The sequence below is a fragment of the Gracilinanus agilis genome, chromosome 1, assembly GCF_016433145.1.
Source record: "Gracilinanus agilis isolate LMUSP501 chromosome 1, AgileGrace, whole genome shotgun sequence".
Lineage (NCBI taxonomy): Eukaryota > Metazoa > Chordata > Mammalia > Didelphimorphia > Didelphidae > Gracilinanus > Gracilinanus agilis.
In genome coordinates this window covers 466307890-466335702 of record NC_058130.1, presented here as the reverse complement: position 1 = coordinate 466335702, position 27813 = coordinate 466307890, and the positions used below count along the sequence as shown (strand labels likewise).

Genomic DNA, 27813 nt, shown 5'->3' with positions numbered 1-27813 from the left:
ATTAATAGTGATTTTGAATATTTTTTCAGTTGACTATATATAGCCTTTATTGCTTCTTTTGAAAAGTGCCTATTCATATGCTTTGACAATTCATCATTTGATGAATGATTCATTATAAATTTGGCACAGTTCCCTATACATTTGAGAAATGAGGACTTTATCGGAGCAACTTCTTATAAGAACTTTGATATTACCTCATTGTTTTTTATTAAACATTTATTAATATTCGTTTTTAATCTGTTTACATACTTTATGCCCCTACTTTCCCCTTCACCGCCCCCCCCCCCGCTCTCCCTCCACCCATGGCCAACGCACATTTCCACTGGTTATAACATGTGTCCTTGTTCAGGGTCTATTTCCCATTCATGTCCGCCTCAGCCCATGCATTCAAGCAATTGTTTATCTTATATGTTTCCTCTCCTGCAGTCCTTCCTCTGAATGTGGGTAGCATTCTTTACCATAAATCCCTCAGCACTGTCTTGTGTCATTGCAGTGCTGCTGCTACAGGAGCCCATTACATTTGATTTTACCATAGTATATCAGTCTCTGTGTACAATGTTCTTCTGGCTCTGCTCCTTTCGCTCTGCATCACTTCCTGGAGGTCTCTCCAATTTGCATGGAATTCCTCCAGTTTATTACTCCTTTTAGCACAATAGTATTCCATCACCCACATATACCACAATTTGTTCAGCCATTCCCCAATTGAAGGACATCCCCTCATTTTCCAGTTTTTTGCCACTACAAAAAGCGCAGCTATAAATATTTTTGTACAAGTCTGTTTATCTATGATCTCTTTGGGGTACAAACCCAGCCATGGTATGGCTGGATCAAAGGGCAGGCAGTCTTTTATAGCCCTTTGGGCATAGTTCCAAATTGCCAGCCAGAATGGCTGGATCAGTTCACAACTCCACCAGCAATGCATCAATATCCCGATTTTGCCACATCCCCTCCAACATTCATTACTCTCCCCTTCTTTCATTTTAGCCAATCTGCTAGGTGTGAGGTGATACCTCAGAGTTGTTTTGATTTGCATTTCTCTAATTATTAGAGATTTGGAACACTTTCTCATGTGCTTATTGATACTTTTGATTTCTTTACCTGAAAATTCCCTATTCATGTCTCTTACCCATTTATCAATTGGGGAATGGCTTGATCTTTTATACAATTGCTTTAACTCCTTGTATATTTGAGTGATTAGACCCCTATCAGAGTTTTTCGTTATAAAGATTTTTTCCCAATTTGTTGTTTCCCTTCTGATTTTGACTACATTGTTTTTGTTTGTACAAAAACTTTTTAGTTTAATATAATCAAAACCATTTAATTTGCATTTTGTAATTTTCTCTAACTCTTGCTTGGTTTTAAAGTCTTTCCTTTCCCACAGATCTGACAAGTAAACTATTCTGTGTTCACTTAACTTGTTTATAGTTTCCCTCTTTATATTCAAGTCATTCACCCATTCTGAATTTATGTTGGTGTAGGGTGTGAGATGTTGATCTAGACCTAATCTCTCCCATATTGTTTTCCAAATTTCCCAGCAGCTTTTGTCAAATAGTGGATTCATGTCCCAAAAGTTGGGCTTTTTGGGTTTATCATACACTGTCTTGCTGATGTCATTAACCCCAAGTCTATTCCATTGATCCTCCTCTCTATCTCTTAGCCAGTACCATATTGTTTTGATGACTGCTGCTTTATAGTATAGTTTAATATCTGGTACTGCTAGGCCCTCTTCCTTCACATTTTTTTTCATTATTTCCCTTGATATTCGTGATCTTTTGTTATTCCAAATGGAATTTGTTATAGTTTTGTCTAATTCAGTAAAGAAGTTTTTTGGTAGCTTGATAGGTATGGCGCTAAATAGGTAAATTAATTTGGGTAGAATTGTCATTTTTATTATGTTAGCTCGACCTACCCATGAGCAATCAATGGCTTTCCAATTGTTTAGATCCAGTTTTATTTGTTTGGAAAGTGTTTTGTAGTTGTTTTCATATAATTGCTGTGTTTGTTCTGGTAGGTAGATTCCTAAGTATTTTATATTGTCTAGGGTGATTTTAATTGGTGTTTCTCTTTCTACTTCTTGCTGCTCTAGTGTGTTGGAAATGTATAGAAATGCTGATGATTTATGTGCATTTATTTTGTATCCTGCCACTTTGCTAAAGTTGTTGATTATTTCTACAAGCTTCTTAGTTGATTCTCTAGGATTTTTTAAGTATACCATCATATCATCTGCAAAGAGTGATAGCTTAGTCTCCTCCTTGCCTATTTTGATATCTTCAATTTCTTTTTCTTCTCTAATTGCAACTGCTAGTGTTTCTAGTACTATGTTGAATAATAGAGGTGATAATGGGCATCTTTGTTTTACTCCTGATCTTATTGGGAAGACTTCTAATTTATCCCCATTGCATATGATGTTTGTTGATGGTTTTAGGTATATACTGTTTATTATTTTTAGGAAAGGTCCCTCTATTCCTATACTTTTCAGTGTTTTCAATAGGAATGGATGCTGTATTTTGTCAAAGGCTTTTACAGCATCTATTGAGATAATCATGTGATTTTTGTTTGTTAGACTGTTGATATGGTCAATTATGTGGATGGTTTTCCTAATGTTGAACCAACCTTGCATTCCTGGTATAAATCCCACCTGATCATGGTGGATGATCTTCTTAATTACTTGCTGGAGTCTCTTTGCTAGTATACTATTTTGTGTTCACTTAACTTATTTATACTTTCCCTCTTTATATTCAAGTCATTTCAGGGAAAAAATAGTTTCTCTCTTGTCTCTTTTAACTAGGTCTATTTTTCTTTTGTTTTGAGACCATGATTGCTACCGCTGCCTTTTTTTGCTTCAGTTGACAATTAACAGATTCTGCTCCAGCCCTGTATTTTAACTCTTTGTGCATCTTTCTATTTCAGTGTCTTTTATAAACAACATATTGTTGAATTCTGTTTTCTAATAAATTCTGAAATACACTTTGGTTTTATAGGTAAGATCATCACATTCTTACTCACAATAATGATTAATAACTGTGTATTTTCCCCATCTTCTTTTATTCATCCTTCTCTCTCTTTATATCCTGTCATCCCTCAAGTCTTTCTTGCTTCTGACCCCTACTGCCCCACAACAGTCTCTCATCATCCTTCCATCTTTCTTAGTAAAATGGATTTCTGTACTTAAGTATGTATACATTCTTGCCTCTTTGAACAAATTCTGATAATAATAAGCTTTGAGAAATGTTCCACTATTTCCTATGTTCTCCTGTACTACAAAAATCATTCTTGTATACCTCTTTTATGTGAGAAATCTTTTCCCATTTCTATTTTTCCTTTCTCCATCCACCCAGTGCATTACTCTTTCTTTTTCATTTATATTTTAGGACATCATTCCCACATAGGAGACTCACACTCATATCTTTGTCAGTGTCAAGCCCTTCTCATTGCCCCAACAATGACAAAAATTTTATGCCACACATATTACCTTTCTAAATGGGAATATAAAGTTTTACTTTGTTGTCTCTTATGATTACTCTTTCAAATTTACCTTTTTATGATCCTCTTGAGTCTTTTGTTCAAATGTCAAATTTTCCATTCAGCTCTGATCTTTCAAACAGGAAAGCTTGAAAGTTATTTTTTGTTAATATTCACAATATTTTTTTAATTCCTAAATTTAGAGATTAGTCCTAAGGATTTAGTCATTTTTTCTTTTCTTTTTCTATCTCTTCTTTCCATTTACTTGTCTTTTTTTCTCTTTCTATGCTCCCTTCTCCAATTTGTCCTTTTACTATCCTCCTCCCAAATTTTGAAATCTGTTTTGTGACACTTTTCATATATCTCATACTATTTTTCAAAATTCTCAAACTGATTTTAATTTTCATTGGCCACAATATATTAGATTGCCTGATTTCCCACAAGTCCACCAACATTGGATTTTTATTATATCTTGAAATATTTTCCATTTAAGTAGTATTATATTAAGGTTTCTTTTAATTACTTTACATTTGATTATTAGGAACATAATTAAAAATTTGCATTACTCTAGATTCATTATAATATCTGTAATTAGAATTTTTAGATGCTTTTGAATCATAATGTAATATTTGATTTTGATCAATTCCATTATGCAGTTACATTTTACATATATACATATATAATCATATATACATATATATTCTAATTATTAGTGTGCCACATGCAGAAAGTACACTGATTTATCTAGAGATGATATAATTAATCTCTATTTCTTATTGTGAATCAAATATTTTCCATGTCTGATGTGAAGTGTGACTGTATTGATTATACCTGTGCTTATTAATACTAATTCAATATTCTGAAATATAATGAAAGTTTTTTAACCTTTAAATGAAACACTCAATTTTATCTTCATTCTATTAAACATTTCTAAAGGAGGAGAATTGCAAATATCACATATGAATACATATATTTGGGAAAGCTATTTAAGATTTCTTATTTTTCTACTTATATTGTAGCAAGAATTTAATGTAACAAATAAGCCAGTGATGTTGAAATAATCGATATTTAATACCTAGAATCAAAGCTTAGTCTATTCATTACAATTGCAAAAAATAATGAAGAGAAATGCTATCAATCTCATATCCATGAGAGAGAGCTCATAAATTCTGAGTGAAAATTGAATCATATTTTTCACTTTCTTTTTCTTTCTTTTTTTATTTTGACATGTGTTCAATATGGAATATTTTTCTCAATGCTTCTATATATAATTGCATGCATTTGTATAATTGATATTGTATTTATTGTTTATCAGTAGGTATGAAAGGAGTGGAGTGTTGGGAGAAAAATTGGAACTAATTTTTTTCTTATTTAAAAAAGAAAAAAAACAGAAAATGAGGTTCTTTGGTCAAATACTTTCAGATATGATGTAAGAAAATTCCACTGAGATTTAACTCATGTTCTAGTCCCCTCTAGGCTATAGACATCTACTGATAACCTCTTCCCTATTCTAAAAGGTATAACAAAGAGAATATTACTCCATACTAGTTCTGCCAAACTTGTAAAACTGTGTCCAGTCATGTCTAGCAGATGATATCAAAATATTATATTTTTACCAAAATAAATGCCAAGGTCTGATCCATCTATTGGTCTGTATTCCTGTCCTATATTTTATGAAGGAAATTTTAGACTTTTTTAGGAAAGATTGTATGCCTAGAAAAACCCAGCTTACAGCTGTGAGAATTTTTGTCCAAACTAGGAATCATATGATTAGGGAAAGGGATAGTTTTCTCTGCTTTGTATCTCTGTATAGTTTGTTGTGCCCCATAGAATCAGAAGGGGAAATTAGGGAGAATATGTGTATGTTAAAGTGAATTTCATTTTAAATAAATTTAGCTAAAATTCTACTCATCTCAATATAGTCCAATTCAGCCTGAATAATAGCACAAATGTGACTTGAGAAATAGCAAAATGCTATTTCATATCAAATATATTATATTATTCTTAGAAACTATAACCAAAAATTCTGTTAGAAAAATGTGACTTCAGACCTTAATTATGCTTAGAAAACTATGACTTTACATTGCTAATGCATCCAGTTTTCTATTTAAGTTAAAAGATTGCTCAAAGCCTTTTTATATGTTAATAACTATATTCATTTTTCATCATAGCTTTCCAAGAATAATACTACAGATTACACTTAATATTTTCGTTTCCAAGGGCTCCAACCAAATATCTTTCTTTAAGCACTCTAAAACTTCATATTGATTTACAATACATACCTCTTTATCCTACTGGTATGCATGGATGCCTTCATTCTGACACTCTATTCCTAGTTTCCTTTTCAAATAGTAATCAGTATAGCATTCTCATTCAAGCTAAACTCCCAGCACCTTCAGAGTTTGAAAGAAAGTCCATTTATAAATTTCAGTTCCTATTCTCACTAGCTATTTGGGCAGATGTGTTTTTTTTGTTTTTTTTTTAAACATTTATTAATAATCATTTTTAACATGGTTACATGATTCATGCTCCTACTTTCCCCTTCACCCCCCCGCACTCCCCCCACCCATGGCCGACGCACATTTCCACTGGTTTTGTCATGTGTCCTTGATCAAGACCAATTTCCAAATTGTTGGTGGTTGCATTGGTGTGGTAATTTCGAGTCCACATCCCCAATCATGTCCACCCCGACCCATATGTTCAAGCAGTTGCTTTTCTGGGGGCAGCTGGGTAGCTCAGTGAATTGAGAGTTAGGCCTAGAAATGGGAGGTCCTAGGTTCAAATCTGGCCTCAGACACTTCACAGCTGTGTGACCCTGGGCAAGTCTCTTGACCCCCATTGCCCATCCTTACCACTCTTCCACCAAGAAGCCAATACACAGAAGTTAAGGGTTTAAAAAAAATAAATCAATAAAAAAATAAAGGAAGAATCAATGCTTCTTTATTATTTATATTAGAATACTACCAGTTGCACATCTTTCCAGAAATAAACAGCCTAAGGCACTTAGTTAACATAATTTAATTGTTACCATAGTCTTAAAAGATAAGAACAGAAATATAATTATAAAGAAAAGATTTACCTGAGAGAAATATTGAAAGCACAGTTTAAATAAATAACTTACCACCACTGAGTAAATTAATACTTTGAGAAGTATTCTATCTTTTTTTCATCTTAAGATTGCATATGCACAATGCTGATAATTTATGCAGTTTCCATCATCATAAATATGTATTATTAAAATTATCTAAAGTTTCAAATAATATATAATTGTGTAGAGTTTTGTTTTGATTTTTAAATTTAATGTTATATATTCTATAGTTCATTTAAAATGAACAAATATTTACTAATACATTAAAAAATAAACTATGACATGCACTAGAGACATGAATATGAAAAATAATTCAGACTCTTCTCACAAGAAACATTCATTCTACTGAAAAGGATAAACCATAGACTTACTCCGCATCTGACTACTCCTCTGGACTCTGTTGTCTCTAGAAATTTATCTTCTTGCTGGATCAAATCAGTTTTGAAACCCAGAGTTCCTCAGTAAACCCTGTCTCTTGAGCCCCTCTCTTAATCCGATTTAAGAGGAGTACTTATGGAGGGATACCTTAACATTCCCCACCTGGCTGTATTCCTGGACTTTATTACTGTCTACAGCAACTCACATTTCTACATGGTGGGATCAATTCTAAAACTTATACCTTGTTGGTACTCTCAAACTCCTGGGCCCTTCCACTTAAAGAAAGGGCCCAGGGTACCATTTGACTGCAATATGTCAGTATTCTAGGCATAGACTGATTAGTCAGCTTAATGTCTGAATTATAGTAGGTACTTAATAACTGTTTAGTAGCTAAATGGCAGAGAGGATAGAATTATTGTCCTGACATCAAGAGACTCTTATTCCTGAGTTCAAAGCTGACTTCAGACTTACTTAACATATCCCTCCTCTGAGATACTAATTTTGAAGAAGTTATCAGTGTGCATTACTATAAGACATTTCCTTTTCCATAAGTTCTTTACATCACCTATACGAATGAAACCTCAGGTCTTGTCATTATTCTTATGTCAAAGAATTACTAAGAAAAAAAATACTAAGAATTAAGAAATAAGAGATACAAGGAAAAGAGAATAAGAATATTCTAGAAAATTGATTCTAAATATAAGTTTTGTAAATTTTAATAATATGTTCTAATTGGTTATTATACCTAAGCAATCTGCTATTGGTTAAGAAATAGAGCAGTAGATCAATGGAATAGATTAGGTACTCAATATGAAGTAGTAAATGAACATAGTAACCTAGAGTTTGACAAAACCAAACACCTAAGCTTTTGGAAGACCCCACTATTTGATAAAAACTGCTATGAGAACTGGAAACTAGTAAAGCAGCAATGAGGCATAGAATAACACTTCATGCCCTACACCAAAATAAAGTTAAAATGGATATATGATTTAGAAATAAAGGATAATAACAAACAAATTGGGGGGTTTCCAGTTTCAGAGCCAAGATAGTAGTATAGAAGCACCTAGGTGGCTCAGTGGAATGAGAGCCAAGCCTAGAGAATAGAGGTACTGGATTCAAATCTGGTCTCAGATACTATCTAGGAAGGTGACCCTGGACAATCCACTTAACCCCCATTGCCCAGCCCTTACCGCTCTTTTACCTTGGAAAATAGTATTGATTCTAAGGAGGAAAGCAAAGGTTTAGAGCTTTAAACCACAATGAGCATCCTCTTCAAACAATCTTAAAATAGCAACATAGAATGAAAAGAGGAGTGAAAGAACCAACAATGAGACAAAGTGAAGTAACTTTCATGAAGAGAACAACCTGAAAGGTAGGTAGAGAGCATCTGGGGCACTGGGGTGAGAGGGGAACACAGCAAGCAAGAGACTACAGCAAATATTAAGGAGCAAGCCCTCCTCTACTTCTTCTGTGCTAGATTCTGAACCTGGGCCAAAGCCAACATCCAGGTCCTGAGATCCTGCTTGTGCCAACAGCAGTCCAAACAAAAACACACCCTTTAAAATTCTAAGCAAACCTCTGGTGGAGTCCATAATTCTAATACAGGGCAGTCTGTGTTACACAGCCTGATCTATGTGGTCCCAGAGCAAGGCCAGAACTCTCAGCCCAGGTTTCTGGTAAGGACAAAGATCCCAATTTCAGGCAGTTGGTAGACACTGGGCTGCTTCTCCCCCACCATTCCTGACAGGGTGCTGACTTGAGGGAGCTGGCTGCCCCATTCCAAAACTCGAAACAGAACCCCAAGGCATGGTAGTCTGCTGTGTGATATGTGCCTGACCTGATCAAGCCCAGAGTGAGATCAAAAGGCTAAACTCAAACATGAGACTAGAACTTGAACTGTCAGCAGTCTCAGAAGATAATTGAATCAGCAGTAGGAGCTCCCAGCCCATAGGCCATCATACCATCTTAGAAGAATTGAAACTTTCAGAAACCCAGAAATAAAGCTAAGGGTAGCATCAAAGAATAGCTGAAGTTTAAGAGGGTGCCCTATCCTCCCAGTGAATCTTTAAAAATGTTTGGGAAATGAACAAACATAAAAAACAAACAAACAAAAAAACACCTAACCATAGAGGATGTTTATGAAGGCAAAGAGCAAGGTAAAGACATAGAAGGGGACAGTAAAAGTAAAGGAAATACACACAAAGATCAAAAGAAAAATATAAATTAGACTCAGATTCTGGAAAAGATGAAAAAGAATTTTAAAAATCAATTAAGAGAAGCAGAGGAAAAATGGAGAAGAGAAATGAAAGCAATGCAAGAAAAATCAGCTAAATAAAAAAGCAGGCTCAAAAAGTGATTGAAGAAAATAATTTCTCAAACATTAGAATTGGGCAACTAGGATGAACTCACCCATAAAACAGAAGAAGATTGCAGAGTAGATTAAAAAACATAATCTTACTTTATTTTGTTTATAAGAAATATGTGAGGGAAGGTGACATGCATAGAATAAAGGTAAAGGGTTAGAGTTGAATTTATTGTGCATCATCTAAAGTTAAAAAAAAACAGCAGTGGTTATCATGATCACAGACAAAGCTAAAGAAAAATAGATCTGATTAAAAATGATAAGGAAGGAAATTACATTTCCTAAAAGGTACTATGAACAATAAAGTAATATCAATAGTATACATATATGCACCAAAAGGCGTAGCTTCTAAATATTTGTAGGAGAAATTGAATTAACTTCAGAATGAAATAGACAGTAAAACTATATTAGTTGCTGACCTTAACTTCCCCCTTTCAGATCTAGATAAATAAAACAATATATAAAGAAGAAAAAGTAAAGGAAGTAAATGAAACCTTAGAAAATTTAGACCTACTAGATCTCTGGAGAGAATGGAATGGCAGTAGACAGCAATATATCTTATTTTCTGTAGTCCATAGCTCCTACACAAAAATTGACCATGTGTTAGGGCATAAAAATTTCACAACCAAATGGAGAAAAGCAGAAGTAATAAATGCATCCTTTTCAGATCATGTCACAATAAGAATTTTAATCAATAAAACACCTTGGAAAGATAAATAAAATTAATTGGGGAATAAATAATCTAATGCTTAAAAGAGGATTGGTCAAAGAATAAATAATAGAATCAATCAATGCTTTTATTAATGAGAATGACAATGAGGAGACTACATACCAAAATTCATGGGATACACCCAAAGCAGCACTTAAGAGAAAATTTATATCTCTAAATGTTTATATCATGTTCTCTTTGACAACCCATATACTAAAATTCAAACAATACAGAGAAGATTAGCATTGCCCTTGAGCAAGGATAAAACACAAATTCTTTTACTATGTTACAAAAATGAACAATTTGAAAATAGGTTTTGAGTGATAATACATGTAAATATAAAAATTTAGATAAAAAATAAATGCACATAAATTATGAGCATTTCTATATATTACCAATAAAGTCAAGCAGCAAGAATTAGAAAGAGAAATTCCACTTGAAGTTACTTTAAACAATATAAAATACATGGAAATCTACTTGCCAAGTGTAGGAATATAGATAAGGGATAGAGTGAATTTTATGGATTAGCTTAAAGAGGAAAAAAGGAGAATTTGGATATAAGCCCTGGGAGAGGATTCTGACAAGGATAGAAGGATTGTGGAAGTTTACTGGCATTAACAGTCTTTCTCTCTCCTGTTTTCCACTGAGCTGGGAGGAGGTTTTGCTCTGGCAAATTTTCCCTTGGTTGTCCTAATCTCTTGAAAAGATTACTGATTCCTTGAATGAGAGTTTGCCTTGGAGTGAACTGCTTTTTCCCTGAGGTACAGAGACCAACTGCCTGTGATTCATCTGCCAAAAATCCAACTGGGCAAGGTAATCCAAAGGTTGTCAACTGGGACTTTGGGTTATCTAGAAAAGCCAACCTCAGACTTTAGGTAAGGGCTCAAATATACCTGTGAGTCCCTTCCTTCCTCTTTGTCCTTTTGTTAATCCATATAAATTAGGATAGTTTATTGTCAGATTTCTTCTGGGATCTTAGATAAGAGCATGAAGATATAGAAGGGATTGAGAAGATCAGAAGAGCAAACCCTGTGAGGGGGACCATATATTGGTGGGAGAAGATATAGATTGATAGATTTAGGACTGTATTTATCATTTCCCTACCCTTAATAAACTTGGTTGTAATCATTTCAAGGGTTGTGCTTTATTGGCCCTTGGGGCATCCCTAGGTTGATTTTTATCATCTCTCATCCATCTAGGAAGGATCCTTATTTCACAAGGCAAACACAGGAATTATATGAACACAATTACAAAACCCTTCTCAGATCTCAACAGCTGGAAAAACATTAATTGCTCATGGGTAGGCCAAGCTAATGCAATAAAAATGACACTTCTACCTAAATTAATTAATTTATTCAATAATATACCAAAAAAATTACCAAATAATTATTTTATAAACTAGAAAAAATAATATGAAAATTCATCTGGAAGAATAAAAGATGAAGAATGTCATGGGAATTAATGGGGAAAAATGAAGGAAAGAGGCCTAGCAGTACCAGATCTCAAACAATAAAAAAAGAAGTAATCATTGAAGTAATCTGGTACTGGCTAAGGAATAGAACAATAGATCAAAGGAGTAGATTAGATAGACAATATATGGAGGTAAATGACTTTAGCAACCTAGTGTTTGATAAACTCAAATATCCTAGCTTTTGGAATAAGAACTCACTCTGTAATGGAGGATTACCAGGGAATTCTCCAGCCCTTCCTGCTAGATCTAATACTAATACTAAGCTAATGACTAAGTAATAATCTTCCTCACAACAACTCTTTAATAAAAATGCTAGGGAAATTTGAAAACAGTATGGCAGAAGCTATGAATAGACCAATATCTCAAACCCTATACCAATATAAGGTCAAAATGGATATATGATTTAAATATAAAGAGTGATACCATAACTAAATAAAGGGAACACAGAATAGTTTACCTGGCATATCTTTGGGGAAGGGAAAAATTTATGTCCAAACAAGAGATACAGAGCATTGTTGATGAAGTTGTGAACTGATCCAAACATTCTGGAGGGTAATTTAGAACTATACCCAAGGAGCTTTAAAACTGTGTATTCCTTTTCATGCCACTACTGTGTCTGTCTCCCAAAGAGAAAATAAAGAAGGGGAGAAGACCTCATTGTACAAAAATATTTATACCTGCTCTTTTTGTGGTGACAAAGAATTAGAAATTGAGGGGATATCCATCTTTTGGGGAATGTCTGAACAAATTGTGGTATATGTTGGTAATGGAATACTTTTGTGCTATGAGAAATGATAAGCAAAATGATTTATAGAAAAAAAACTGGAAATATCTATGGGAACTGATGCAGAGCAAAAAGCAGAACTTTAAGAATATTGTACACAATAAAAGCAATATTGCATGATAATTATTAATGAAAACTTAGCTAGTCTCAGCAATGCAAGGATCTGGGACAATCCTGAAAGAGTTATGATGGGCAATGTTATCTAACTCCAGAGAATGAATGATTGGAGTTGACTTTCACATTAATGTATCTTAGGTTTTATTTTGATGTTTTGGCTACGTATGACTTTGCTCTTACAAAAATGATCAATATGGAAATGTATTTTGCATGACAATAAAAATGGAAAAAAATTGGGGAAGCATAGAATAGATTACCTATAAAAATCTATAGATAAGGGAAGAAACTTCCTTAAATAAGACAGAAAAGATTACAAGATATAAAAATAATGTTTACTACATAATTTTTAAAATGTTTTTTCTACATTTGCAACCAACATTTGATGGGTGAAAAAACCTAAGAAAATATCTAAAGCAAATATTTCTGACAAAGACCTCACTTCTCAACTATATACAGATCTGACTCAAATTTATTAGAACATAAAATATTCTCCACTTGATAAATGGTCAAAAGTTATGAATAATTCTCAGAAGAAGAAAGTGAAACTCTTAATTATAGAGATGCAAATTTTAAAAATTCAGGAATATCATCTTACATCTATCAGAGTGGCTAATATAAAAATAATAAAATGATAAATGTTGGAAAGGATGTGAAAAAAACTGGTACACTAATATACTATTGGAAGAGCTGTGAATCGATCCAATCATTCTGGAGAGTAACTTGGAACCATGTTCAAAGGGCCATGAAATTGTGTATACCCTTTGACTCAGTAATACTACTATTTGATCTGTATCCTAAAGAGATCAGAAATAGTGGAAAGGGACCTACTTATATCAAAATATTTATAGGCACTCTTTTTTTGTAGTGGCAAAGGCATGGGAATTGAAGGGTTAGCCATCTATTGGGCAATAGCTGAACAATTTGTGGCATAGGCTTTAACGGAATACTACTGTGCCACAGAAAGGACAAACAGGATGAACCCAAAAGAACCTTTAAAGACTTATACAAAGTGACTCAATGTGAAGTGAGCAGAACCAGGAGAATGTTTTACAAAGTAACAGCATTAGTGTATAATGATCGGCTGTGAAAAAAAAAATTAACTATTTTCAGCAATGCAAAGAAGTCAAGGGACTCTTCATGAAAAAGTCTATCTGTCACCATAGAAGGAAATAATGGAATTTTAATGCAGATTCAGCTGTGCCATTCTTCATTTTATTTTCACCATGAATTTCTTCTCTAATATAAGTGATAAGGCCTTTCTTTCACATGATGAACAAATAAATGTGTATTATATAACATATTTACCACCTATATCATATTTCCTTCTGTTTTAGGAAATAGGGAAGAATGAGAGGAAGGGAGAGAACATGGATTGCAAAATGTCACAAAATGACTATTAATGTCACAAAATGACTATTAAAGATTTTATTGATATGTAAAAATATTTTAATTGGTTTCCATGAATTCTATGTATTTTGCTCACTAAAAAAGCAATATTCTGAGAAGTGGTCCATATACTTTAACCTAATACCAAAGGACTCCATCATAACACACACAGATACTCACATACATACAAATACACACCTATAAAATTTTAAAAATTCATGTCTATTAAAAGTTATAAGGGGGCAATTAGATGATTCAGTGGATTGAGAGCCAGGCCTAAAAATGGGAAGTCCTAGGTTCAAATCTAGCTTCAGACACTTCCCAGCTGAGTGACCCTGAGCAAGTCACTTAACCCCCATTGCCTAGCCCTATATTGTTATATTCCTAGAAAGCTGTAAAATGCAAGTAATCTGTAGAGTAATCAGGTCTTGCTAATCTTTGATTGATGGAGATGACACACACACAGGCTCTCAAGCAGGCTTGTCAGCAGAGAGGGGTAGGATCTTGCAAGTACTCCTTTGCTTCCTCCCTCCCACCAAGCAGTTAGGAAATCAATTACAAAATGGAGGTTGATCTGTTATCTTCTGGGCTCAGACTGGAAACTAGGAAGGACAAAACTCCTAAAGACGTTAACTTTCTCTAAACTATTTCCCCACAGATTTGAGTAGGAGAGAATAGGAGTAGTGTAAATGAAGTTATAAATGTAGATCATAACTAGAAAAACTATTATGGGGGCTGTAAATACCAGACTAATTAAGTTTATATGATATTCTATGAGGAAAAGTGTATCCCTAAAGATTTTTGATCTGAGGAGTAACAAATTCAGTTCTATACATTAGGAAGAATATGTTACAATTTTCTGAGGTGTCGATAGGAAAGGAAAGAACAGTTGAGAGGCTAGTTAGGAGGAATTCTTAGGAGACTAACATGTTTGGCAGTTGAAAAGTGTCTGAACTATGGTGAATGAGTGGAACAGAGGAGAATAAAAGGAGGTAAAAGATATGATGAGAGCAGAATCAAATGGATTTGGTGAGTGATAGATATTGACAGAAAGGGAAGATTAAAAGATGGCCCTATTACCTGTCTGTTATATTTTTCCATAAAATTTTAAAAGACTAAATTCTTCTTCCCTTTTTTAGTTCATAAAACACTATTGGTTATCTTCTTTTGTTAATCAAACACTCATTTTTTTTTTCATGGAACTCCCTTTCCATTTTTTTTTCTGAATATTTTGTCATTGCCTAAAGGTAAAGTTTCAACTTCTTAGGTATGGCATTCAAAGTTTTTCACAATCTAGATCCAAATTATCATTAAAAATTCTCTAACTATAATGAAGTTTCCAGGTACATCATATTTTTGTTGACTTTGTTCCAAAAATTTTTTTAAATTAATAAAGCAAACAATACTATCTAGATGAAGTGACTTTGGAACTATATTTTTGAACCAGGATTCTTGCTTCAATGTATTAAACCTTTTAAGCTTTGTAATTTCTGGCCAAGGGTTCAAATTACTGACCCAAGAGAGTGTCATTGATTGTAGAGTGCCTCACATAAATTATTCAATGTATTTAGCAATCTCCCAGCATTCTTCATTTTATATGCTTGACATTTTGACTCCATCTGTACTGCTTCATTGCATAAAAACTTCAGCCATTCTCTCATCTTGGGTCACTAGAGCCAAAATCCAATTAATGCTACCAAAACTACTAAGAAGCACAAACTACTTTATGGCTCTACTCACCAACCCAGTGAGATAAAACCTTATTGGCCACAATTCTTCTAAATTTGGATTTTCTTTAAAAGGGAAGTTCCTTGAAGTCAGAGGCTATTATATCACATCTTAAAATTGTTAAGTCCTATGTTTAGTACAGTGACTTGCAGGTAAAAATGTAGCATATTTTTCATGTATATTCATGTATTCATTCTAAACTCATATATTTTGCCTTTTTTAACATTTCATATGTTTGTCTTATCATTTATGATATAAAAAGATTTAACTCCTTGAAGGGAAGAGATATTTAATGATTCCAAAAGACTGCCTTTCTTTATGAAATTCCCTATATCTTGTCCATAATCTATTCTTTCATAAGTGAATTTTAATTTCTTGGATTTATATATTTGTTTCTCATTTTCTCCAGAATCCTCTCTAATTTCAATTCCTTTGTTCAAAGAACAATGTACTCTTCTTTCCATTACTTCTGCTTTCCTCCTTTAAATCAATAAAACTTTTAATTATTTTAATTCATAAAATAACCTAAAATAGCTGGGATTGTTTTTTTTTAAGTTTTACCAAGATCTTCAATGTAAGTGTTCAAGGAAGGTTAAATCTTTTGTATATCACATTTCATTCTCTCCCATGACCTCCACACTATGATACTCCTAAATTCTCTATTTTCATATCTTATGCATAATAAAGTTAATTATCTGGCCCAATACTGGTTGTCCTTGATCATTTTGAGTCATCTGATTGTATCTACCACTTCTTGTTTTAGAAGTGTTATTTATACTTTCCTGGTATAATCTCCCTAACACATTTTAAGGCTCATAACAAGTTCTGCCACTCATTGGGTATTCAGGATTTCAGGATTTGTAATAATGGCCTTTCAGAAGTTGCCTTCTCCCTACTGAAGGACTCTGATACCTGAAAGTTCTCTAATATTTAAATGATTTCTCTATGTCTAAGATACTAAAACAAATTTAACTTCCAGGTATAATGGTTGCTTCTATTTTGTAAAGGATGCTTTGATCCTCTATATTGCTTTCAACTGATCTACACTTCCATCAATATACACTCTTTTCAACAAATCTTGTTGAATCCTTCTTGTGTTGCTCTCAGTTAATGGAAATTATTTCCTCTCAGAATTTCTACCAGACTTGAGCTTTCAAGAATCCTTGAATTTCTTGTTCTTGTTGTTTGTTTGTTTTTTCCTTGACTATCCTTGGTAAAATATGTTTCCTTTATACTAATGAATTTACCAAAGTTTATCTAGCCCCTCTGCTTGCTTCCATGCCTTCTCAGGTTTGTAACATATTATTAACATCATCTTCCCAGAATAATAGTTAATTTTTATTCAGATTTATAAAAATAATACTTTGCATGAAGCAAATAAATAATTTTTCCATCACCCCAAAAGCAATTTTATACCCTTAGAACCTGTATATTTTCACAGTTAAAAAAAACATATCAATAAGAAAATAAGCATAGATACAAAAAAAGACTAAATATGAGGAAGATGGTATGGTAGGAGGCATCAATAAAAGCTTCATACTCTTTTTTACTTTTTATTCACTTTTATATTGATTTTCAAGTGCTTTTTCTATATTAAAATATTAAAACAATTTCTGTTATTATTGCTGATATGATCAATTACATTAATAGTTTTCCTTATATTGAACAATACCTACATTCTTCTACAAGTCCAACCTCATCATAGTGCATGATTTTTGTTATGTATTATTGTAATCTCCTAACTGGTATTTATTTAAAAATTTAGCACAAATTCTAGGGGAACTGGTGTATATTTTTTCTCTGTTAATACAATCCCTCATTTCATTATCAAAACTGTAAGTCACAGAAGAATTTTGGTATAATTCTCCCTATTTTTACAAATAGTCTATATAGTATAAGAATAAACTGTTCTTTAAACATTTGTTAGAATGAACTTGCAAATATATCAGTTTTTCTCACTTAGGGAGCTCATTATTTCTGGTTTGAACATTTCTTAAAATGCAGTTATTTAAATATATTTCCTCTTTTATTAATCTGGGATGTTAAAATTTCTATAAATATCCATCCATTTAATTTATATTATCAATTATAATCACATTGTTGGAAAAATACTTCTTACTTCAACTTATTTCATTGAGCATTCATTTCTTTTTATTTTTGCTATGAAGAATTTTTTCTTCTTTTTCTTTAAAAAGTCAAATGAAAAAGGTTTGACTTTTTATAATTTTATAAAAGAAGATTCTATATTAGTTCTTTTTTCTTTCAATTTTATTAGTCTCTACTTTAATTTTCAGGATTTTCATTTCCTAATTTTTAATTTGTTTTTCTTTTCTAGTTTTTATTTAAAGTTGCTTGGTAAATTTACTGATTTTCTCTCTATTTCTCTGTATCCATATCTCTGTCTCTCTGTCTCTTTCAAACCTCATAGATATAAATTTTCCTCTAAGTACTGCTTTAGTTTTATTCAAAAAAAATTGGATATGTTGTTTCATTGATATCATTATATATAATGAAGTTTGATGTTTCTATGAATTTTTCTTAGATTAATTCATTCGCTAGAGTTAAATTTTTAAATTTTCAATTCATTTTATCCCATGTTTCCAAGACTCTTTATTGAATAAACTTTTATTTTAGCCAGTTAATATTTTTTTCTTTTCTGTATTTGTCTTGTTCCCTAATACATGGCCAATTTTTGTGAAGATGCCAAGCATAGTTGAGGAAAATGGTATACTTTTTGCTATTCCCTTTCAATATTCTTGAGAAGATTATAATATCTAACTTTTTTTCCTGTAAAATTCTACTTGTCTTCTTAACTTCTTCCTTGTTTTTTATGTGATGAGATTATCTAGATCTGGAAGAGAAAAACTGATATACTCTACTTGAATAATTTTACTATTTACTGCTAAAACTCATTTAACTTTTTCTTCAAGTATCTGAATGTTATGATATTTAGTCAGTATATGTTTATGTCATTATCTATAGTAGCTTTTAGGAAAAAATAATATAGTCTTCCTGGTTTTCTCTTTTAATTATGTCTAGTTTTCCTTTTCTTTTGGGTATGAGTTGAAGTATAATAGAATCTGCTCCAGTCCCATATTTAACTCTGTGTGCATCTTTCTATTTCAAGTGTGTCTCTTGTAAATGGCATATTGTTGCATTCTGTTTTTTTAATCCATTCTGCTGTCATCTTCATTTTATGAGGGAATTTATCTCCTGTATATCTCTCTTTCTTGTGTGTCTCTATTCTCTTTTTTACCTTCTCTTATTCTCACAATACATTTTTCCTTTGTACCAGTTAAAAGGGAAGTAAGATTCAAGTATCTTCCATATGCACCAATTATGAGATTATTTCCCCTCCTTTCTCCTTTTACTAGTGAATTCCTTTTTCTCACATTTTCATTCCTCTTTTAAATGATAGCCTCATGCATATTCCTTCTCTCTAAACAGACTATCTAATTGCTCTAATGATGAAAATGCTCTTAGAGTTCACATGTATCTTCTTCCCACATGAGAATATAACAGTTTAACACTATTAAATTCCTTATGATTTCTCCCCTTTGTTTATCTTTGTATGCTTTTGAGCTTGCTGTTTTTTTTTTAATTTCAAGGTTTCTATTCACATCTGGTATTTTCATCAGAAATGCTGTAAAGTCCACTATTTCCTTAATTATGCCCAAGTTTCTACTTAGTTTTGCTGGGATTTATTCTTGAATAAATTCTTAACTTTTTTGCCTCCTAGAATGTGATATTGCAAATCTTTCTCTCCATTGTAATGGAAGCTGTTAAATCTTGACTAATTTTGACTGTAACTCCTTGAGATATGAATTCTTTCTGTTTTTTTTTCCCTTTTTGATTTGGAATCTTTGGCTTTCAGCTATATACTGGGAGTTATCATTTTGCAATTTCTTTCGATGAATTATTAGTGGAATCTCTTAATTTAACTTCATTATCTGGTTATAAAATACCTGCACAATTTTCCCTTGTAATTTCTCCATATATGACGTCTAATCTCTCTGTTTTTGGTCATGACTTTCTGACAGCCTAACAATTCTTAAATTATTTCTCGTTGATATAGTTTCCAGGTTGTTTTTTTCTGATGAAATATTTCACATGTCTTTTGATTTATTTTTCATTCTTTTGATTTTTTATTGTTTTTTGAAATATAATGGAGTAATTGACTTCCACTTAAAAATTCTGATTTTTAGGAGTAATTTTCTTCACCCTTTTTGTGTTGCTCTTTACCAAGGTATTAATTACATCCATTTATAATTATCTTGCCCAGATCTAATTCCTGTTTCCATTTTTTCTCTACCACTCATTTAATTTTTAAAATACATTTTCCTCCTTGGTATCTCTTTATCTGGTTCTTCTAGGCATTCCTATATTGTGTGTGATGAGTCTGCCTTATTCTTCCAGAATTTGCTAATATTTTCAAGTCATTATTATCTTCCTAGTTTTGGCCTTAAACTTCTCCGTTACCAAAAAAGCTTTTCATAGTCAGATTAGTGCATGTCATTTGCTCATTTTTCTGCATCATAACTTTGGACTTTATGTTACAGTTGTGCTCTGCTTATCTATGGGGATGAGGAGAATATCTGATCTGAGTTTTTTCTCTTTTATGCCCTATGCTTTCAGAACATGATCTCTGAAGTCTATAAGTTTTTGATGCTTCCAACTCCATATAATCCATAGTTATGTCTCTTCACCACACTCTTATTAATCAATGATCTGGTCATCACATGGGCAGGACCCATGCTCCCTCACAACTGGGACCACTTCCCTCTACATGGAATGTTTTCCTAGATATGATTAACATTCAGCAGTTCTGCCAAATGTAATTTCTACTTCATGTGTTTGTATAAGAGTACCTTACATCTCTTTCTAGCTAGGTGCTCAGTCCCCTTAGTGTTCCTTGGCACTACACTGCTCCCTGTGTTTCTGCCTCTGACAGAGATTTTTGCTACTGCCACTACAAGGTGCTGCTTCTACCACACTGCTAGCTTCTGGCCAGTCTTATCCCTACTATCTTTATAACTCTCTTTTTGTCTTCTTAATCTGATTTGGGATGGGGGGAAATGACTGACCATGGCTTTTGGTAATTATCACACTGAAAATTTTATTTGGCATGATTTTTAAATTTATTTGTGGGTAATGTTGAAAGAGTTCAGGGGAAAAAATTCACCTTACTTCACTGTCTTGACTCTCGCTCCTTTTATATATTTTAATTACTATAGCAAACTTAGAAAATCTTACATCAGAATCTTCCCTGAGAAAGGCAGTCCTGAGACATTTGGGTGTAAAATAGGAGAAAATAAATCATTTTCTTGAAAAAAAAGTTATTCATTTGATACATAAGTTGTGTGTCAAGAATTTGATAGGCCTGAGACATCAGTGATATTTCCTCTCTTTCCAACAGTTCAGAAGGTAATCCTTTAATTGTTTGTAATTCCTATCCATATTTTTTCCATAAATACTCAATAGAGATTCTAGTCAGTCTACTGAATATGTTGCTATAATCAATTAATCTTTTGTAGGTTAGAGTGCAATAACTAGGTGTCTATTTTTTGTTTTCTCTCGAAGCAAACCTTACTAATTATCTCTTCTAGTCATCCTTAAATACTTTCCTTTCTTAATTTTCTTTTTGCATGTTATTTACTCCTTGTATTAGATTAAATTTAGACATGAATCCCAAAATTTCCCTAATTCTAAGACCTGCAGTTTTTTTACAATATTAAGGGATTCTTTCTAAAAATATTAGAAAGGGAGAAGATACAGAAAGAATGAGGGAAAGTTCTGACTAATAGTACTACAAAATAGGACAAGCACAAAAATGCTTAAATGGATCTCAATAGTTACTATATCTATCAATATATCTATATCTCTAGCTTTCTAGATATAAATATATCTGTAGATATCTTTATGCATATATATACACATAAACACAAGAGACAGATAAATAGAGATGGATTTGCATAACTCTCTATATAGAGATATAGATAGCCTTTGAAATAGTAATAGAAATAATTTTCATGAATTTATACTATGAGATTTTATTTTTAGTGATAATATTGTCTGAAAGATACAAGGTATACAATAACTTTTGCATATATGTATATTCTTCATCTATACCCTCTCTTAGTGATATTAAGTCTTTTTTATGCAGATTACTTTGAAATCAGTCTTTCAGCCTTCATCTCTCCAGAGCCAAAGTTCCAAATTTCTGCTAAAATATTTCTATTTCTAGGTCTCATAGATACCTATTCTCAAAGATTCCTTAAGCCCAACATGTCCCAATTGAGTGCATTTTTTTCTGTCCAAACCCATCTTTCTTCTTCAATTCTTTTATTCTCAAAGGTTTTTAACTTAGCAATCACTTTTGACTCCATTCTCTCTCATTCTTTAGACATATACAGTCATTTCCTATGTCTTTTACATTCTTCTTCCTCAATATCTCATATAACTCAACTTCTTATATAATCTCCCCTTCTTTTCACTTTCACAACAATCACCTTAGTCAAGATCTTTATCTCTTTTCCCCTTATCTATGGTAATCATTTTCTAACAGGTCTTTCTGCATCCATCACCTTCCCTGTCCAACTATTCTATGCCAAAATGATATTTCTAAAGTGTAAGTTTCACTGTGTTATTTCCTTGCTAAAAATTCCTGGTGATTTCTTTTTGAGTCTAGGATGAAATTAAAAAAATTATTCTTTATAGCATTTAAAATTCTTTAGTCTGTCACTATCCAACCTTTCCAAGGTTATTTTGTATAACTTTCCTGCACAAATTTATGTCAGCCCAGCTGGCCTATTTGTTCTTCCTCAATCTGATACCCTTTTCTCATCTTCATACATACCATTTTAATTTTTGGAACTCCTAGTTCATTTCAAGCCTCAGTTTAAATGCTAACTTTTATAAGAGGCTATTCCTGATTTCCTTATTTTTAACCCCCCCAAGTAATTTTCTTTGTGTTATTTATCCATGTATATCTATCTGTTTATATACTGTGTGCACATATGTATATAAGTGTATGTGTATATGTCCACAAAAGACTTTTTCATGCTCTGCCTGAAGTAATCTACACATTAAAAGGCAAGAAGGTCTCTAACTAGAAAAGCCAGAGAGACAATGAACTTTTCCCTAGGTTTTTGCTTTCCTACTGTCTTTTCCCCCGACTATTCATCTATATGGGAGAACAAAGGAGGGTAAGAGTTGAAGGGGGTAATAGAATACCTACTCCAGTATTTATTAGACAAGTAATCATAATGCTCATCATAAACTAAATAGGGGTTGTCCATCATGATCCCAACTCCAACAAAGAGAATTTTGCTTAAAGTAGAATAAGCCTGCAGAAATGAGTTAAGATAATACAGTTAGGGGGCAGCTGGGTAGCTCAGTGGAGTGAGAGTCAGGCCTAGAGACAGGAGGTCCTAGGTTCAAACCCGGCCTCAGCCACTTCCCAGCTGTGTGACCCTGGGCAAGACACTTGACCCCCATTGCCCACAACTCTTCCACCTATGAGACAATACACCGAAGTTAAGGGTTAAGAAAAAAAAAAGATAATACAGTTCTTTGTTCTAAAGTCATTGGTGCCTTGAAGCTAGAATCTCCTGATGATATAGGAGGTTTTGTACCCAAGACTTTGAAAGAACAGGAAAGAAAGATTCAAGGAATATGTGTATGTAGGTGGGGAGGGAGAGATTTTTTGCTAATGTAAGGAAATTAATTCAGCCTGGAATAAAATAGCCTTTTCAAGAAAAAAAAATACAGAAACATCAATCTGATTAGTGTTCAGTCACATACTGTCCAATGGAGACTGAAACCACTTGAGAGTATATCCAAAAATACAATTATGGCAGTATAACAAGATGACAGCTAGAAAATATTAACAATTCTGAAGAATTGAAGGCATGAGTTACCCCTCTACAAATGTATTTTGGCCATAGGCATTGTGTATGTACAATCACTTTTATGTGTGTATATTAGATTTCTCTACCTTTTCTAGTGGGGAATTTCTCCTCAGAAATGAACCACTACCTCTGCCATTCCTCCCTATTGCTGATGCACTACCAATAATAGGCAGATAAACCCAAGAACATCATGAATGACAGAATTTTCTACTTTTTCATTCACCTTTCATATGATTGCCAACTCAATTTTCAGCCCAATTCTGAATAATCGTGATAGAGATTCAATTTGTCATTTGCTTATGTAGTTGCTCAGCAAATATTAACAGCTAAAGACCCAGTAAAAAAGGTTCTCACCACCAAACTTCTTGAACTGAAGCTCAACATCAATAGAAATCATTTAATCAGTGGAAATGTCACTAAGAACATGAATTACTTTGTTCTTTATTGTTGTACTCTAAAAATCATTAGGTATTTACATTTGACTTGCTGCTGCTATCACCTATATGTGATATTTCCTTTGTATTAAGATGTGAGTTCTTTAAGACCAGGTGCTATCTTATTGCTATTGTTGTTGTTTCCTGTGTGGATCTACTGGAAGAGTAGAATGACCACAGAAAGAATTTAATGGATCATTTTTAATTCAGTCATTAAACTACTCTAGCCATTTTCATAGACATCAAAACTATTAGTTGGGGAATAGATGTATCCAGAAACAGCAAGTATATGTATTTTTTTAAAAATATTTACTTATTTGTGAAAATGTCCCAGCCCCCTGAAGAAAGTAATCTCCTTGGTAACAGGAATTGTCTGATGTTTATATTTGTTTTCCCTAAAAAATAGAATAATGGCTAACTCATAGCAAGTTCTAACTTAATCAGGGCTTGTTGGTTGATTAATAGAGATTTTCCTGGAAAAGTAACTGAGCCATTCATATGTATAACTCATCTGTTGTATACTCCCCCACAAAAATTTTTAAATAGCTAAAGAAGGTCCTCTGTGTATTTGGTGCATACCCTATTGACGATAGAGAGGAATTAGATAAGAATTGAGATACATGAGAAGGTAATTATGGATAGCCATCTATATATACTAGAGGTCCCTTTTATTGATGAAATTATAAAATAATTTAAGTTTTGCAGACTCACTGAAGAATGAGGAATGGGTTCACTTCAAGAAAGAAAAAGAAGGCCTGAGAGAAAACATATACAATAAGTTGTTTGTAACATCCCTAAAAGTTTTTTGCCTGACATGGTACTCCACCCACACTAAGCACAATCCTTATCCAGAAATGTTTTCAGGCAAATGAGATTCATTATGACATATGAGAACTATTATGGCACCACTGAATGGTAATGGCCTGATCCCCTTGCACATCCCACAAAATAATATCAAGTTTGTGGTTCTGGGAATTAATGGACATAGCAATGAAACTATCACTAAGTCCATTCCCACAATATTATATTTAAGAGGTCTTTGCCCACAAACCAAAATATAACTGTAACCACTTTTATACCAGTTAAATCCCTCGATACTGACAGATGCATCTAATGGCCAGCTGTTGATTTTGACAAGCATATGTAATGGCTAGATTGCAGTAGCCTCCATTGCAGCAAATTAGGAACAATTTTTAAAAAAATATGTTTGGAACTACGGAAACAAAACTATTCAGTGACATTTTGTTTGTGTGTTGATTTTCTTTCCTGTTTTAAAATCACACCCAAATGGGTATTCAGCAAAGGTTCCAAAATGATCTGGCAAAATTGCTTAAAGCTTGCCTTTTGCACACTTTTGAAAGAAAAATAAAGAACACTGAGGGCTTTTTTTTCAAGTAAATACAAGAAGGAAATTTAGTCCTTGAAATGCTATCCTACATTGTCAGGAACACTTTAAAAATAAATAGGGTGAATAAGATTAATTTAAACTTAGAAAAGTTACCTTGAATAAAGCATTTGAAAAAAACAATTAGAGTTATGGCACTTTTCTTTCATTAAATGTGCAGAGGGAATATTCTTACAATTAATTTGATTATAATTTTCTATCATATGACTTCCATTATGTTCCTTTATAACATATTTAATTAGAGATTCATTTCTCTTTCACACTTTCAAAAAAACATTTTTTCCATTGGGATCATGATCCTTTGTGATGTCTTTAATGGATTGGACAATGATGATCAACATTTCTTCCTATGAATTTTCTCTTTAAATATTTTCATTATTCTCCTCTGTGTTTTTCTTCTAAAAGCTGACTGCTCTTTCTCAATCTCCTTTGCTAGCTCTTCATCCATGCCATGCCCATTTAAATTGGATATACATCTTTTCTCTCTTCTCTCTACACTTGGGGATCATATTAGCTTCCAGTAGTTCAATGGCCATATCTAGACAGATGATTATCCAAGATAAATACACTGACCTGATCTCTCTCCTGAGATATAGGCATGTGTCATTAACTATAAATTGACTATTTTGAACTAGGTGTCACATAGAAATCTCAAACTCAACATTTCCAAAAGAGAACACATCATTTCCACTCCCCTCCAAAAATTATCTTCTTTATTACTGTTAATGACAGCACCATCTGACTGCTTACACCACCTTACAAACTCACTCTTCTTCATGACTCCTCACTCTCAAAACTTCCCTATATACAATCCAATATTAATCTTATCAACTTTACATTCACGACTCTTTCTCTATATGCAAACAACTACCTCGCCATTTATGTCTTCATAACCTCTTACCCAGGTTGTTATAATAGCCTTTCAAACTGGTCTCCCTGCTTCAAATCTCTATCCATCCCATCACCATTCAGCTTCAAAGGTGATATGTTTATATTTTGAATTTGCCTATTAAAACCTCTTCATTTCTCAGTACTTATTGCCAGTTTATGATTAAACTGTAGAAAACTGCATGAGTCAAATTGCTTATTGACTAAATTATGTCCTTGCTTTCCCTTCCCTTCTCTTCCTTCTCCCTCCATCTTTCCTTCCTCCCTTACCCATTGCTTTTTTTCCTATTTATTCCTTACTCCAATTTTTCCTTCTTCTTCCCTCTTTCTTTCCCTCCCTCACTCCCTTCTTCCCTCATTTCCTTCATTCTTCCTTCCTTCTTTCCTTTTTTCCTTCATTCCTTCCCTCCCTCCCACAGGGCATATTTCAAATCTAGTTATGTGTCTTTTATATTTGCCATATTTGTCTAACAATATTTATTTCTTCAGAAACACTTATATTCATTTTTCACGTATACATGCACATACACACACATTCAGCTTATGAAACCAAGCTTATTCTAGAGTTATTAAATTATTAAAAGAATCATACTATGATAACATCCTAAATATATGGAGGAGGATGTTAATAAATCCTCTTTCTTTTCTGGAACCCTAATATTCAAAAAATGACACTATTTTTCCATAGGTTAGATATTGAAATTTTAACAACTAAAACTTTCAGATTTTCCAGTTAATAAGAAGGCCACTTCTTTGATGAGCTCTAGAACCATCTCTCTGAATAGAGTAAGACACAGAGATTGATACAAACAGATAAAAATAGATAGAAAGCAACAGAGACAGAAAGACTGAAACTTAATTATCACAGCATTACGCACGAATATTAATTATATAGTGTTTAGATTCCCAAAGGATTAAAAAATCTGAGGAAAAGATCAATGTATTTCAATATATAATCTAATAGCCAATAAAAATTAGTAGGCCAATTTTAAAATTCCACAGAGGTAACAAGTTTTGGGGGTGGATATTATTCAACCATTTCAATTGTTCCCAACTCTTTGTGACTCCATTTGAAATTTTCTTGGATAAGCAACTGTAATAATTTGCCATATCTTTTTCTAATTCATTTTATAGTTGAATAAACTGAGGCAAAAAGGGTTAAGTGATTTGCTTAAGATCACATGGCTAGTAAGTGTCTGAGGATAGATTTGAACTCAGGTCTTCCTGACTCCAGACCTGAAACTCTATCCACTGCACTTCCTAGCTGTGGTAACAACAAGGACAACAACAAAAAAACCCCATATATGTATGTATATACAAACCTTTAAACTACAAGGATTATATTAGAAAATGGGTATTGTTTTATTAGTTTAAAGATAAGAAGTAGAGAAACTGTCTTGAGGAAGAATTGGAATTTCAAATAGAGCTGAGAGTGTTAATTTCAACTGTTGGCAGTTATAACCGTTATTCTATGACAGTTACATGCTCTGGGTGTGGCATTTTAGGAGTGGGCTTCTGGCAGTCTATAGAACCACACGCAGCTGCTTTTTCTCTTAGGGCTGGAAAAGGTAACATATTTGCCTCTCTCTATCTTGGTCTGAGGGAAAGACATGAAGGAGTGGAGCGTTTTCTTTTACAACTTGGGAAACACTATTCATTTATCTGTTACTGTCTATAGATTGTTTAAACTC

The 27813-nt window shown here is 33.0% G+C and overlaps 1 protein-coding gene and 1 pseudogene across 1 annotated transcript in view; one reads left to right on the top strand and one right to left on the bottom strand.

Moving 5' to 3' along the window:
- LOC123252897 (protein EURL homolog) overlaps positions 1-27813 on the bottom strand; it is a 179840-nt gene that overhangs the window by 34322 nt on the left and 117705 nt on the right.
- LOC123232733 lies at positions 10191-10288 on the top strand (annotated as a pseudogene).